The following is a 17543-nucleotide window of genomic DNA, read 5'->3' on the forward strand; positions in this document are numbered from 1 at the left end:
AGGGAAGAGCCCACCACCAGGGCTCCAGGGGTGCTATCCAGACTTCAGTAGTGGGGAATATCTATCTTTCCATTTCAGACAGAGAGGAGCCAAGGAATAAGACTCATTAGCACTCACTTTACATGCCCCTCTGGAGAAGGTGTGTTTGTGCCCCTCAGGGGACCATGCTTGTCTGTGGCTGGAACCCTCAGAGAGGCATAAAGAATACGCCCTCATGGTGGTATGGCTATTATTCATGCTGTGCCAATGAGTGGCTGGGAGCAGGGCCAGTCCTGAGACAGTCTTTGCCTTGTCCTAGTGACTTCCTGTGAATTCAGGGGCCAGGATGGCAGCAGGGACACTCCTACCAATGCTCCTCGCTTGCTCCTGTGTGTGACCTGACAATCTCCTCGCTTCCTGCTGCTTGGGGGAGTGACAAAAGGATACTTCTTTCACTCAGCTACACAAGCTCTCTACCCTTGACTCACCTTCCTGTTATCTGGCCCCCTTCACACGCTACCTCCTCAAACCTGGCAGGGTGTGGACAGTAGTATCTGAAGGCAATAAGGAGGGAGGGAATGAGCGATTGAACCACACACTAAAGAAAAAGAGCCTTAGTTCTTATTGTGGGTAGCCCTATAATTGGTCAAAAATGCTTACTATGCCTTAGTATCGGACACCTGTAAAACAGGAGCTGGCAGTTAATGACCTTTTTGCCCATCAAGTACCAGTTCCCATTGCTAGCAAGTTTCATTGACCATCCATGGGACTTTTTTGGGTAGTCAGTTATCCGTTTCGGTCCTTCTAGATATAGCAACGAGTGTCCTCCCTGGTTTTTTCAAAGGGACCCAGGGACCTGAATTCTTGAGAAAGTCTGTGAGAACAAGTGCCACGAGGACAAGCCATTAGGCAGCAGAACCCTCGCGTTTCCCTGCACACACACGATCATCATTCTTTGAACCCGTCTCCGTTCTCCCACTTCTGTCTCACTAAATGGAGAATAGCACAATTTTTTTGTGTGATAGAGTCAAAACCCAGACCCTTGATTAGTGGGGTAGGAGTTGAGATATTAGGAGAAATTGGGATTACTCAACTTTTAAAGATTCAATTTCATATTAGGCCTGTTGGTTGAGATGCCAAGTGTAGTGAAAAGAACATGGGTTTTGAGGCAGAGCCAGCTCTGGCGCTCCTACTTCTCCGAGCCTCAGCTCTCTCGTCTGTAAAATGTGGATAATAACATTTATCTTGCAAGGTGGCTGTAAGAATTTAAAATTATGCATATAAAAAGTGTCTGGCCGTATTAAATAGGTTTGATAAGTGGAGCAATTATTATATGTGCATGAGCTTATATACAGCTTGAGGATTAGATATTGACTACAACTGATGGAAACAAATGGCCGTTATAAATGAGAACAAAATATAGGTGCCAAAGGATCAGAGTCCTTAAAAAGTATCAATGGGTATAACAGAATAGATTTGACCTGCAAAGTCTTTAATATCCTTTGTGTGTGTGTGTGTGTGTGTGTGTGTGTGTGTGAATGCATATGTATGTGGGTATCTGTGTGCGTGTATACAACTTCACTCACTGAGTTATTGTAAACATTATGATAATACATGTGGAATAATTTGGGGTTGACAAGGATGGTTGTATGGGTTAAGTAAAGTGTCATAAAAATGAAGGAAGCTATTATTATCTCAAATATATCAGATGCTGAACTCTTGCTGAGAAGAGTTGCTTTTAAACTTCTTCCAGCCAACACAATCAAAAGATAAATAGGGCTTCCCTGGTGGCGCAGTGGTTGAGAATCTGCCTGCCAGTGCAGGGGACACGGGTTCGAGCCCTGGTCTGGGAAGATCCCACGTGCCCCGGAGCAACTAGGCCCGTGAGCCACAATTACTGAGCCTGCGCGTCTGGAGCCTGTGCTCCGCAACAAGAGAGGCCGCAATGGTGAGAGGCCCGCGCACCGCGATGGAGAGTGGCCCCCACTCGCCGCAACTAGAGAAAGCCCTCGCACAGAAACGAAGACCCAACACAGCCATAAATGGATAAATAAATAAATAAAATTAAAAAAAAAAAAAAAGATAAATAAGCAAGGTGACCATGTATCCAAAAAGATTTTGTTTCTCAATAAAAGACAATCTTTTGGAAGGGCTTGGCAAAGAAAGCCCCAGCATTGATATGACTGGTCAAAAGGAGGGGCTTCAGTCTATTCAAGACTGGACTGATGGCTCATAATGGCCTGAGGAATGGGCTTTGGGGACCACTATCAGCCAAACAAGGGGACAGTCCTGCTCTCAAATAGTCAACCGGGGTGGCAGCAGGTATATATAAGGACAACCTGAAAGGAGGCAGTCCTTGGGAAGGGAGGAGCAGATTGGGCAAGTGGTTAAACTCTTATGGTCTCCCAAAGTTGCTTTGTTCAGGGGGAAAAATAAAAAGGAATATATGGTAACGATAAAAGGCAGACTCAGGTAGTCTGTTCACACAAGCTGAGGACAAGTTTTGGTTGCTCTAGTATCTGAAAGTAACAATTCATTAATATGTTCATTTAATCAACACTTTTGGAGTGCCAACTATGTGCCAGGCAGGATACATTGATGAATGAGAGAGGCACAGCCCCTAATCTCAAAGGAGTCACAGCTGAATGGGACAGACATGTATAGGGATGTAATTCCACCTCAAAGAGCCCTAGAGGAACAGGTTGACTCAAACAAGAAACAGGTTAAAGAGGTATGTTCATCCTCCTAAGGAGGCACTGAGAAAGGATCAGATGACCCTGGAAGAGGCTTGAGAGGCTCCACAGTAGGTAATATGAGAAGCAGATGTGAAGCACAGCTGGGCGCGTGCCAAGTAGAGAAGAAGAGAAGAAGAGAAAGGTAGGACCAACAGAACGCATGGACACAGGCATGTGCAAAACAGCGGAGCATGAAAAAGCGTGGTCTATTTAAGAGATGGTGCATAAAAAATTCTGTGTAGCTGGAGAGCACACATGCACAGTGAGGTGGTGCTGAAGATATGACAGTTTTTACTTGTGGTGAAGTAGCGAAGAGCCTTCAAAGTCAATGTTAAGGGGTTGGGATTTTGTCCTTCGGACAGTTGGGGGTTATGAAAAGGAGGTTTGCAAGAAGGGTTGAGACACGATCAGATTTATGTTCTTAGAGGAGAAATGGCCATTTAAAAGCCCTTGCCGACCTCTGATTCTGGATCAAGATGGAATAGACTCACTTCTCCCTATTCTTCTTGCTAAGTGCTAAAACCCTGGGCATTATATATACAGCAACGTAAGAAAATTCTGAAAAAGTGGAGAGAAGAAGGAAGATTAGCTAGGAAGCTCGAGATCTGAGGAAAGACACAGTAGTGGTTTGTCTGGGTGGCTTTTTGCTTCATTTATCCTGGGCTGGGCTCTGGAGAAGCCAGCACCCAGTCCAGAAACACCAACAGCACAGACAAAAAAGGAAAGGAAAAAACACCAAGAAAAGCTAGCCAGCTAAGCAAAGGATCAAGAAAGGGGCATCCCCTCCAACCAAACACTACAGAGAGCACAGCAGCCCGCCCCACTTCTATCAGCAGAGGCAAAGTGGAGGCCTCACCTTCCATTTGCACCTGGCTGGAATGAGGCATCCTCCCAGCCCCGCCGTCAGGGCGGTGTCAGGGAACTCCGAGTCCTGGGAAGCCAGGACTTTCACCACCTTCCGGTGGTGATGAGCACGCCCCCCCCCCCCCCGCCCCAACCATGGTGTCAGCGGAGATCATATGGGGAGCAGTAAGGAGGGCCCCTCCCCCTCTCATGCAGGGTGGTGTCAGTGGAGGCCCAGTAGGGACCCAGATCTCCCACTCTCCAAACTGTAGCGAGATGCCCTTCTCCACCACCCCACGGGTATCAACTGAGGCCAAGTAGGAAACCTGAATTTCTACCACCCGCCTGGAAGAGAGTATTAAAAACATGATCCAACATGCTGTCACTTTCTTAAAAAACTAAACCTACACTCACCATACAACCCACTAGTTGCCTTCCATAAATGAAAATTTCTGTCCATACAAACCTGTATACAAATGTCTGTAGTGGCCTTATCTGCAATAGCAAAAACCTAGAAACAACGAAAATGTCCCTCAACAGGTGAATAGTTATGGTACACCCAATACTACTCAGCAAATAAAAGAATTATTAATACACACCATTTGGATGGATCTCAATGGCATTGTGCTGAGTGAAAAAAAATCTGTCTCAAAAGGCCACGTACTGTATGATTCCATTTCCTTGAAATGACAAAATTATAGAGATGGCAAGGAGCTTAATGGTGGCCAGGGGTTAGGGATGGTGGGGACAGGGAGGGGTGCGAGTGTCACTTTCGAGGAGTAACATGAGGGAGGTCTTTGCGGTGACGGAATAGTTTTGTATCTTGATCATGGTGGTGTTTATATGAATCAACACGTGTGGAAATGGCACACATAGAACCATACATACATTCTGTACCAATGCCAACTTTCTGCTTTTGATATTGTGCTATAGCTATGGGAGAAACTGGGTAAAGTTTCATCCCTGAACTATTTTTGCAGCTTCCTGTATATATATCATTGTTTTTTAAAAAGTTTTGTAAAAAGTGAAAAAAAAAAAAGGAGCTCTTTGTCAACTTTTTAGTTCTTTCTAGTAGTTCTCAGTTTGCTAATTCTAGAAACGGGATGGTACAAATTTACCTTTTAATATAAATCTTTTCTTTTCAGAATATGCTGTGGAGTGGCAAGGTCAGCTGTCCATGCTAATTCAAGTTAACATCTAACTTGCCTTCATCAGTACAGGTTTCAGCATTAGTCCCTTGATTCCAAATTATTCCAACTCTGCTTTTATCTAACACCTTCTTCTGTACCACTTAATGGCTAGGAGATAATACTCCTCCCCATTCCAAAGACCAGAAATTTTAAGCTTATAGAAGAAAACAGGCATGTTCTGAAATCACATAATGGTGGTGGTGGAAAGATAAGATACCAGCTCTCCCCAAGGCCACTCCGTCAGAAGATCAGATTCCTTCTCAGCCCCTGGGGTGACTGTGGACATGCCTCCCTGCCTTACACTGCTGCTCTCTTATATCTACAGTTGGGAGCACAGTTTTACTGCACCATTGTAAAGCAAGAGGAATGAAACAGGGAGAACAGGTTGGACAAAGGAAAATTGGAAACTGGAATTAGAAATGAGAAGCATGTGACTTCAGAGAACTATGATGCTTTTCACAGACAAGAATGGGAAGGTCTTTTAGGGAGAAGTTTACTAGTAAGATTAAAGAAGTTCTGGATAAACAAACTGGTGCCGCACTATATAAACTGGAGATGTTCTTGCTACCCTTCGATGTCCATGGCAGCAGAGGCAGGCCCCAGATCTGGAAAAACTCGCTTATAGCTCCTGTCGCCCAACAATACCTTCACCCTATAATTTCTCCACAAAACTCTTTTGCACTGGTCTCAGATCCCTGGCTCTTAGTGTGCTGTTGGCATTCCTTGTAAAATATGCAAAGGACAGTCAGGCTGCAAGATGCAGGAACTGAGCTCGAGATTGAAATTCCTGGGAGAGAGACCTAAACCTAGTCCTAATCCTATTTTAGATCCAAGTCTTCCCTTCTTCCGAATTCAAGATCAACTAAATGTTCACCGTATGCTTCTAGTAATTTCTATTGACTGAGCCCTGTTTCTAAACCTTTTCCCCCCCTCCTGCTCATGAATTTGTACAGGTTCTTTCCAGTTTATAATGACAGAGCTTCAGGCAGAGAGAGGGGCATATGCCCAGGCATCTCTAGGGGAAAAAAAAACAAAACAGAAAATTCATCAGTTTCTTTCAAACTCCTTGTGTGACTTTGTCAAGTCCTTCAAGTCTTGTAAAGTCCTCGTCTATTTATTGCACGGTAGGAGGTTTAAGACATACACACACACACACACAAGCCTCAAAATTAACAAATACAAACAGGTTGAAAACAGATGAACTATGAATAAATATTCGGTCTGGTTAATTAACAAATATTTTTAAAATCAAATCTGAAATTCCTTATAAAAACTTCCAGTAAAGCAAACTTAAGAAGACCTGGATCATAAATTAACACTCTTGCTGCACCTATATGAATAATTAGACCCAATCTAATGAGACCAGCCTTAGGTTGTGATCAAGAATAGCCTTTCTTGGAGACTATTTTTGATCAAAACAAAGGAAGTTGTAGAAAACATTTTATGCTTCAGTGGAAAATTACACATTGGCTAGAGGACTCCCCTCCAGGTTATCTAATTTTAGCCGATAGTTGGATCTAATTTACAATTCTGCAAATTTTAAATAACTATAGAAGGAAATCAGTTTTGTCTCCATTTGAACTTTCACAGCGTTCCTTTATTCATATAAATATGAGTAATTTTTTTCTTTTGCCTTTTCTTGGAATGAGTTATAACAGCTGCTTATTTTCCTTAGGGGTTTAAGTCTTTAACACATGCTCACTTTAATATCAACATGTTCATTTTAATATCTGTATGAAAGTCATGAGTTTACTTTTTTCTGAAAATTGTCTTTTAATGTATATAAACAATTATCATGTAAGGCAGAAAAAATACGTACTGCACACAAGTAGTATACTATGGTTGGGCAGGAGGAATAATTGCTTCTGATTGAGAGAAATCAGATACGTTTTCATAGAGCGGGTGGTAGTAATACTTTGCCTTAAGGGTGAGTAAAATTTTAAGACTGAGAACTGGAAGGACAATTTCAGGCAAACAAAAGGCCTATTAATCCTAAGGGGCTCTCCTGACCCACATGTTATTAGCCTGCACCCAGCACCCTAGAGTCCCAAGAAGAGGCCAGACTCAGTCCTGTGAGATTCACACAGGAGCAATACCCAGTTTGGAACCAGTCCCAGGGAATCTCCCTGTGTATCTGACCTGGCAAGGCTTACAGTCCCAGCGCTCAGCTGATGAAGGACTCCTGGCGAGCACAGAAGCACGAGGCGTGATGAAACTGGGATAACTGGCTCATCAAAGCAGTGTGTCTTGAAATGAGCATCACAACCTATTTCCTGTATGTCCGATAGAACTATACCACAGCCTAGACAAATTCCCTACCCTGTGCTGCCTGGCAGGCCAGGTGTAGAGCTGTATGGATCTAATTGCATCTTACTCCTGGAGTCAAATTAAGTTTCATTAATGGCTATTAATCCAAACATTTCCATTTTGCCAGTGGTGAAGAGGAAGAGGTAGGTATGGAGTTCAGAAAATGTAATACAAAGAAAATACATATTTAGTAGAGCATTAACTAAGTCTCCAGTTATCACTGTTTATCTGTGCCTGATGACATTCCTTCATGAATGGATTTTCCAGCGTAAGCCACTGTATGTAATTCTATACTTACTGTAGACTGACTTACTACAGACACTACAGTATAAGCCACTTACACTATATTAGTCTCCTAGACTAATAACAAACATCTCCACAGTTTTCAGAAACCCATGCCTAGCTAAACTTCCGATTGTGTTGGCTCAAGCTCCAATCCCGTTCTACTTCAAACTCTCTTTTCCCTTGATCTTCCATTGTTAATTTCAGTCTCAGCCTGTTTCTTGCCTTATGTCTATGTGGTTTCCCCTCCCACTCCCAGCTCTGTTTCTGGGTTTTTGTCTTTTGTTGTTGCTTTTGTTTTTGTTGTTTGTTTTTTACAGAGCAGGAGTCACAGGGAGAAAGGCCCTCATCTACCATCCCTGAGCCAAGTCACTAGTAAGGGAAGAACAAGGAGTTACCTTATGTGGAAAAAGGCTCCTGAGGCTGAACCCTAAAAGACCGAGCTGTATGACAGTCAGTCAGGTTTCATGCGTAGGATATAAAGTCCCAATAGTGACAGGAAAAGATGTGTTGCTCAGCTCTGTAGCAATTGCTTTGAACTCCTTAGAGAAAACACAGAGTCCACCTGGGAAAACAGGGTAAGACATGTTCCTCCTGTAGCTGAACCTGTCAGGTGAGGGTACCTACAGTTTTAAGCCAGGAAGGACTCGAAGATAGGCATCATTTCACCCACTGGCTGAGCAATAAAGGAGACATGCTAATCTATAATTTAAACAACACACCCATCCATTTGGCAGCTAGGCAAACCCTGTTTCCTTGATTCTCCACCTTATAAAAAAAAAAAAAATCTGGCTTTAGTGGTAAGAAGGCTCAGAGTAGGATGGAACAATGAATAAAATCAAATACCCAAATGCAAATCAAATGTAAATGTCATCATTTACATCATCAAATGTCATATGGTACAGAGCTGGTGCCGTTCTAAGTGTGTAACTGAATTGAACTTGGGTCTTACTTGCCCGCCGTGCAGCAGAGCCAATTTACTACCACTGGGTTGTGATGAAGGAAATCACAGCGTTTATTTGTAGGGTGCAAAGCAAAGAGTATGGCGCGGCTCGTGCTCAAAAGACCTGAATTCCCTGATGGTTTTCAGGGAAGGGTTTTCAAGGCAGCATCAGGGGTGGAGGTTGCAGGGTGCGTGATCAGCTCATGGACTTTCTTCTGATTGGTGTGTAAGGTAAAAGGGTGATGTTTCAGGAATCTTTATCATCAACCTTCTGGTTCCAACCAGTCTGGGGTCTACGTGCTCGTGTTCAGCATTTAGTCCCCATGGGTGGGAGGGCGGTCTTAGCTCCTGCAGAACAACTCAAAAACATGTGTCAGGTTGTAACATGTATCCCCTGAGGAGGAACTCAGACTCTGTTTTATTGCTGAACTATTGTTTCTTGACTGCTTTTCCTTTGTTTCTGCCTTCCCTCACTTCCCTAATTAGCAACTGCTTGAGTCTGCTCATTGGAACTCGGGGAAGCCTTAGGAGACTAAAGCCTTTTCCTACAAACAAGAAATGGGGGACACAGAGGGACTTTTGTACCCAGCAGGACCCCACAGGGTGCTGCTCACTTTCAATCCCCTCTTTTCTTTGATACTCCTCAATCGTGAGGGGACCAGGGGCAGGACCAGAAAGGGAATCAAGTTCTAGATAAAGAGGTTAATCACAAACTCGGCAGGGGAACTCGGTTTTAGGGGGACTTGGTTTCAAGTGAACTGGAGAGAAGTTAATTTATTATACACAGTGGATTCCGTATAATGATTTCCGTAGATGTTTTGAGGCAGGGGGAGGAACCTAAGACAAGAATTGAGTAAAATGTTTACCAAGGGTGATCTCATCTTGGGGCCTGGAAAGGATGATGACTCGTGCAGTAAGTACAACACCAAACTGTCTTAATCAAAAGGAATTGATTTGACTTCTCTTCCGCACACCCCTCTAATAGTGGTCAGTAATACTGAGAGCAAGACCAGACATGGACCATTCATTTCTACCTTAAGAGAGCTTTAAAAACCAAAGTCAGCATATTCAAAGTCTTTTGCCCATTGGAAGGGGCCTAGCATGCCAGGAGAACGTTTGCTTTTATCTCTCTCTATAATATATCCAATCTGCCAAGTCTTCTTTTCGGAGAAGCATGGAAAAATGCCCAAGATGGGACACAAAGCAAACTATGCTCACTACACTTAAAGTGAAACTAAAGGAATATTTTGCTTCCAAAACCAGAATCTAAGTAAGTAAACACAGAAAAGTAATACCTGCTACCTATCATACCTTAAATTGTTGGAAGATGTGAAAGCAGCCATTTCTAGCCTCTGCACCCAGTGGGTAGTCAATAAAGTTATTGACAATCTCATTCCTGCCCATCATAAAAGGGCTAAAAACTAAGGGTAAGTAATATTGGACAATTACCAGTAATACACTGGAACAATGCCAGGGAGAAGCCACAGAGTTCATTAAATCAAAGCAATTAGAGCAAGGCGTTTTAGGTAGAACTGCCTAGGAAAATACATCACGTGCCAGCTTTGTGATTGTTACTGCACGAAAACTAGTACATGAATATCCTCTGCTACTACCGTAATCCTGGAATTGCCTCTATCACATGTATATTCCTTCTTTCGGCATGAATTCTCAGCACAGCTGAGCTCTTCTGAGATCGTGGCCCTCTTGCTGGACACACACCCATACTTTCCTATATCCTCCTGCCCTGCTCTCCTATTCCGTTGTGACCTACTGAACTCGCATCCACTCCGACAAGATCAGGGTTGGAATCAGAGGTGAAGAGAATGAACTTGTCTGACGCTACCGCATCATGTACAAGTAAAATGTACCACGAGTCCACAACTCAGCATGAAGAGTGAATGAAATGGAAAACTGGTGAGGTCAAAGGTGTAAAACATAATTAATACATTCATAGAACGTCAGAGCCACAGGGGAGATTGAAGGTCCCTTAGTATAACCCTCTTACTTTACAGAAAGAGAAAACTGTAGCCCAGAGAAATTATTTGTCTCAAATCACAGTCACAATTAAAGAATGAAAAACAAAGTAAAATGATGTCTAAGGACCTTTAAAGATCAAAAACATTAGGTAAAACTACTAATCATGTAGAAGCATTTGGAATTTTAAAAATTCAAATCTGTGTATCTATTTAACAAGTATTTTCTGAGAGCTTATTACATGCCAGATAGAGCACTGAACAAAAACAGACAAAAATCCCTGTGCTCATGGAGTATACAATCTAGTGGGGAAAGAAAAGAAACATTAAGTAAAATATATAGTATGCCATACAGCTGTAAGTATCATGAAGAAAAATAATGCAGGGGAAGGGGAGACGGAGCACCTAAGCATGGGGGTGGGTAGGAGGGTCACATTTTAAAACAGGTGGTCAGGGAAGGCCCTCTACTTCTGATACACTTGAATGAAGGCTTGACGGAGGTAATAAAGTGAGCCAAACATTATCTGAGGGACAAGTGTCTCCAGGCAGAGAGAGCTAATGAAAAAGAAGAGTCCCTGGAACGTCCATCGAAATACAAGGTCAATGCGGTCCAGCAGAACAAGCAAGGAGGAAAGTAGTGGGCGATAAAGTCTCAGAAGTAACTGGGACCAGATTTTACAGGGCCTTGTATGACACTGTAAGGACTCCGGCTTTTCCTGAAGGAAATGATAGCCAAAGGAGACTTTGAGCAGAGGAGAGACATGATCTCACTTTTTTGAAAGGACTGCTAAGTGGTCCTAAGCGCTAAGAACTTAGGTGGTGCTAAGAAAAGTCTATAGTGGGCAAATAGAGAAACAGAACCAACCAGGAGCCTACTGCAATAACTCGGGTGAGACATGATGATGACTTAGAACAGAGTTGTAGTAGGGCAGACATGGAAAAATTAGCTGTATTTTAAATATATCTTCAGGGTGGAGCCAACAAAGATTGGATGTGGGCTGTATAAGACAGACAAGAGTGAAGGTTGCCTCCATGTTTTTTTGGCCAGAACAACTAGAAGGATGGTGTTGTCATTTGCTGAGAATGGAGAAGACTGCAGGAAGAAACAGATGTTTTTATAGTTTGGGATGTGTGCATGTGTGTGAGAGAGAGAGAATGCGTGTGTGTGCAGAGGGTGGAGATCAGAAGGTTTGGTTTTAGATGTGTTAAATTTGGCTGCTGTATTGAGAAAGTACACAGGTGCAAGAAGAGATTACTTAGGAACTCTTAAAATAATCTATGAGAGAGATGATGGTGGTTTGGACCAGGCATCTCGCAGTAGAAGTAATGTGAACTGGAAATATATTTTGCAGGTAGAGTTGACATGATTTGCTGATGAAGTGATGAAAGACGAAAGAGAGAGAAAGAGGAAAGTCAATGATTTCTTCAAGGTTCTTGGCCTCAATAACTAGACAAATGGAATTACTATTAACTGATATGGGGGAGACTATAGAAAGAGCAAATTGAGGGAAACCAATGATGTGGAAATGTCAAGTAGGCAGTTAGGGTTAAAAGTTTGCATTTTCAGGGAGAGGTCTGCACCAGATATATAAATGTGGGAGTTATCAGTATATAGGTAATATTTAGAGCCACAAGACTAAAACAGATCACCAAAAGAGCAAGTGTAGATACAAAAGAAGTCCAGGGACTGAGCCCTGGGACACTCTCAAAAGCTTTGGGGTTGTGGGAGCCATGTGTAAGGTACCTCAAAAAAACAGAGTGATCAATTGTGTTTAATTCTGATGCCAGGTCCAGATAAAGTCTGAGAATGACCATTGGATTTAGCAATGTGGATGTCATGGATGACTTTGAAAAGAGCACTTTCATTGGAGAGGTAAAGGCAAACAGTCTTACTAGAAAGTATTCAAGAGTGAATGTGATGAGAAAAACAGGAACAGGAAGTATCGACACGCAAGGAGTTTTGTTATAAAGAGAAGCAGAGAAGGTTGGTGGTACATGAAGGAGAATGTGGGGTAAAGAAAGGCAGCAGGTGGCTTTCTTTTTCTTTCTCTCTCTCTCCTTTCTTTCTTTCCTGGTTAGTTTTCAAGATGGGAGAAATTACAGCAAGTTTATATACTGATAGGAACACTCTAGTAGTCAAGGAAAAATTATGATGCAGAAGAGAAGGGGAAGAAATGCAGAGGCAATGTCCTTTCGTAGGTACAAGGGAACTGATCCAGCCAGTAGTCAGAGTAGGCCTAAGACAGAAGAGCAAACAGCTCATCCATATTAACAGGAATTAACACACACAGGTAGGTAGGTAGGTATGATGGTGGGAGCTCAGGGAAGTTCCCTTTGGACTGCTTGTTTTTTCAGTGATACAGAAAGCATCGTCACCAACTGAGAGTGAGTGTGAGGGAAAACCTATAGGAACTTTGAAGAGAGTAAAAAAAAGAAACAGTTATCTAGGAAAGTGTTCATTCTTAATCCATCGTTTTTCACTTGAAATGTCTGTCACCTTCCTTATTTGAAATAGTGGGCCCAAATTTAATCCTGTCCCTCACCCCCCCCCACCCCCCGCCCTGAAATCAAAATCTATCTCATTTAGGCTCAATCTTATCTTCAGGCCTCTTCTTCCTTATTAGTCCCTGCTAATTTAGAAAACTTGTAGAATTTGTCCTCCCAACCATGACTTCAGAAACGTGTAAATTCAGGCAAACTCTTAAGAGTCCAGGCTCCTTTCCAAAGCACATTCATCCAATTCAAACAGGATTCACCGCACTATCATCACTAAGGGTCATGAGACTCAGGCTTCCTCCTTGGTAGCTGCTGGTTATCCCAGCATTCTCTAACCCCACAAAAATAAATCTTTAGATACTGTCTACACATAACCAAACTACAATACAAAAGCATACTCATTCTCAGGTGAGATTCTTCCATTAACTTGATGTCAGACAAGTCAATTCACCTATATCAGATAACCAAACTAAAAAAGTAGAACAAAACAAGCAGAAAAAACAAACAAACAATCAAAACATGTTGGACGAGACCAAAGAAACAAATAAAAACCAATACAACTTATCCTAGGAGTGAAAAACTTTAACATCTGAAAATCAATTAATATAATACATCTTATTAATAGAAAAAATGACAAAAATACATGATAATCTGAATAGATGCAAAAAAAGCATTTGACAAAACCCAACAACTTTTCATGATAAAAACACTCAACAAACTAGTAATAGAAGGGAACTTCCTTAAACTAATAAAGGCTATCCAAGAAAAATGCACAGCTAACATCCCACATACTAGTGAAAGACTAAATGCTTTCCCCCTAAGATCAGGAACAGGACAAGGATGTCATCATTCCTATTCAACATTGTAGTGGATGATCTATCCAGGGCAATCAGGCAAGAAAAAGAAATCAAAGGCATCCAGATTGGAAAAGAAGTAAAACTGTCTCTATTTCCAAATGAGAAAATCTTACAGATGAAAAATCCTAAGGAATGCCCTAAAAAACTATTAGGCATAAAAAATTAATTCAGGAAGGTTACAGGATACAAGATTGATATACAAAAATCAATTGTAGGGCTTCCCTGGTGGCGCAGTGGTTGAGAATCTGCCTGCCAATGCAAGGGACACGGGTTCGAGCCCTGGCCTGGGACGACCCCACATGCCGCAGAGCAACTAGGCCCGTGAGCCACAATTACTGAGCCTGCGCATCTGGAGCCCGTGCTCCGCAACAAGAGAGGCTGCGATAGTGAGAGGCCCGCGCACCGCGATGAAGAGTGGCCCCCGCTTGCCGCAACTGGAGAAAGCCCTCGCACAGAAACGAAGACCCAACACAGCCATAAATAAATAAATAAATAAATAAACAAAATTAAAAAAAAAAATCAATTGTATTTCTATACATTTGTGATGAACAATCTGAAAATAAAATTAAGGAGATAATCCATTGAAAATAGCATCAAAAAGAATAAAATACTTTGGAATAAATTTAACAAAAAAGTACACATTTTATGCTCTGAAAATTACAAAACATTGTTGAAAGAAATTAAAGACTTAAATGAGTGGAAAGACATCCCATGTTCATGGATCAGATGGCAATAGCTCCCAAATTGACCTATAGATTCAACGCGGTCCTTATCAAAATCTCAGCTGGCTTTTTTGCAGGAAGGTGATCTTAAAATTTATATAAAAAATGCAAGGGACTCAGTATAGCAAAACAATCTTGAAAAAGAAGAACAAAGTTGGAGAACTCATGCCTCTCAATTTCGTAACTTACTACAAAGCCACAATAATCAAGACAGAATGTATTGGTTTAAGGATAAACATATAGATTAATGGAATAGAACTGAGAGTTCAGAAATAAACCCTAACATTAATGGTCCAACGATTTTTTTTTTTTTTTTTTTGGGCTGCATCAGGTCTTAGTTGCGGCACACAGGATCTTTGTTGTGACACGTGGGATCTTTCGTTGCGGTGCAAGGGCTTCTCTCTAGTTGCGGTGTGTGGGCGCCAGAGCACGTGGGCTCTGCAGTTTGTGGCACATGGGCTCTCTAGGGTGCGAGCTCAGTAGTTGTGGTTTGCGGGTTTAGCTGCCCTGAGGCATGGGATCTTAGTTCCCCGACAAGGGATCAAACCCGCGTCCCCTGCATTGGAAGGCGGATTCTTTACCACTGGACCACCAGGGAAGTCCCAATGGTCCACTGATTTTTGACAACAGTGTCACATCAATTCAGTGGGGCAAATAATAGTTTTTTGAATAAATGATGCTGGGACAACTAGATATCCTCATGCAAAAGAATGAGGTTAGATCCCTATCTAACACTATATACAAATATTAACTCAAAATAGATCATAGACCTTGGTGTAAGAGCTAAAACTATAAAACTCTTAGAAGAACACACAGGAGTAAATCTTTGTGACCTTGGATTATGTAATGGCTAAAGCAACAAAAGAAAAAGTAGATGAATTGGACTTCCTCAAAATTAAAAACTTTTGTCCTGCAAAGGAAACCATCAAGAAAGTGAAAAGACAATCTCCAGAACAACAGGAAATATTTGCAAATCATAAGTCTAATAATGGACCTTATGGAGAATATATTAACAACTCTCATAACTCAATAATCAAAAGATAAATAACGCAATTACAAAATGGCAAAGGATCTGAAAAGACAGCTCTCCAAAAAGGATATACAAGGGGCTAATAAGCACATGAAAAGATGCTCAACATCATTAGCCATCAGGAAAATGCAAATCAAATCCACGAGATACCACTTCATACCCAGTAGGATGACCATAATTAAAGAGACAGATAAGGACAAGGGTTGGAGGATGTGAAGACATCTGAACCCTTATACACAGTTGGTGGGAATGTAAAATGGTGCAGCCACTCTGTAAAACAGTTTGCAGTTCCTCAAAATGTTCAACGTAGAGCTACCATATGACCCAGCAAATCCCCTCCTAGGTATACACCCAAGAGAAATGAAAACGTATGTCCACAGAAAAACTTGTAAACAAATGTTCATAGCAGCCTTATTCATAATAGCTAATTAGTAGAAACAGCCCAAATGTTCACCAATTGATAAATGGGTAAATAAAATGCAGTACATCCATAGAGTAGAATATTATTCAGCAATAAAAGCAATGAAGTACTGATACATACTACAACATGCACAAATCTGAAAAACATTATACTAAAGATTCCAGTCACAAAAGACTATATATTATAAAATTCCATTCATATGAAAAGTCCAAAATAGACAAATCTGTAGAGACAGAAAGTGGGCTGGTGATTGCCAGGGGAATGGGAAACAACTGCTAATGGGTATGGGATTTTTCTTTTCTATATTTAAAAAAAAGTTTAATTGTGGTAAAAAAAAAAAACCCACACATAATCTAAAATTTACCATTGTAACCATTTTTAAGTATACTGTTTAGTAGTGTTAAGTATATTCACATTGTTGTGAAACAGACCTCTAGAACTTTTTCATCTTGCAAAACTGAAACTCTACTCATTAATCAACTTCCAATTTCCCCCTCCTCCCAGACCCTGGTAACCATCACTCCACTTTCTGTCTCCATGAATTTGACTACTCTAGGTTCCTCATATGAGTGGAATCACACAGTATTTGTCTTTTTGTTTCTGGCTTACTTCACTTACCATCATGTCCTTAAGGCTAATCCATGTTATAGTACATGACAGGATTTCTTTCCTTTTTAGGGCTGAATAGTATTCCACTGTACGTATATACCACATTTTGTTTATTCATTCATCTGCTGTTGGAAACTTAGGTTGCTTCCACCTCTTGGCTATTGTGAATAATGCCATTATGAACATGGGTGTGCAGATATCTGTTGAAGATCCTGCTTTCAATTATTTTGGATATACACCCAGAAGTGGGATTGCTGGATCACAGGGGCATCTCTTTAGAGTGACAAAAGTGTTCTAAAATTTGTTAGTGGTGACAGTTGTACAACCCTAGAATATACTAAAAACCACTGAATTGTACATTTCAAGTGGGTGAATCAAATGGTATATGAATTATGTCTCAATGAAGCTGTTAAAAAATACAACTCAGAAAGGCTAAATCAAGGATATAGTTACATAAGGATTTTGACTGAACTGAATTATTAATCTGGTTAAATAACCAGTCAATCTTGTCACATGGGTAATTCTGACTCTTATTTGCAATGACCTGGCTAGATATTTAGGTGTTTTTTGAGACATAACTTAAGTGCTTTTTAAACACTGACCATTAGAAGACGTAGGAAAAAGAAAATGTCAGTACCTATCTTTAATTCACAATATTAAACCTTTTCATATTTTGTGTCAAGAAACACTGTGAAGAAATAGCAAATTCATACTAACTATAGCAATTTTTATTTCATCTGCTCTGTAGGTATGGCATTCACCAGATTTTTTTAAAGATAGGGAAATAAGGTAGAATATTTTTTTAATAAGTTTAAGGTAGAATATTTTTAATAAGTTTATATTTTTAATAATATAAACTTATAATATATAATAAGTTTATATATTAATATAAATAAGTTTATAAATTAATATTAATATAAAATAAGTTTATATATTTTAATAATATTTTTAATAAGTTTAAGGTAGAATATTTTTTTAATAAGTTTAAATCATAAGTCCATTATTAGACTTATGATTTGCTTTATTCACTTTGACTTCAGATTCACTTTTTGAAATGTCACTCACAATTATTTCACATAAAAGATGCCCAAAAGACAGAGAGTTTATTTGCCTTTCTCTTTTTTGCAATAAAAATTATAAAATTTAAAAGTCCTAT

This window comes from Eschrichtius robustus, chromosome 11 (assembly GCF_028021215.1).
Source record: "Eschrichtius robustus isolate mEscRob2 chromosome 11, mEscRob2.pri, whole genome shotgun sequence".
Taxonomy (NCBI): domain Eukaryota; kingdom Metazoa; phylum Chordata; class Mammalia; order Artiodactyla; family Eschrichtiidae; genus Eschrichtius; species Eschrichtius robustus.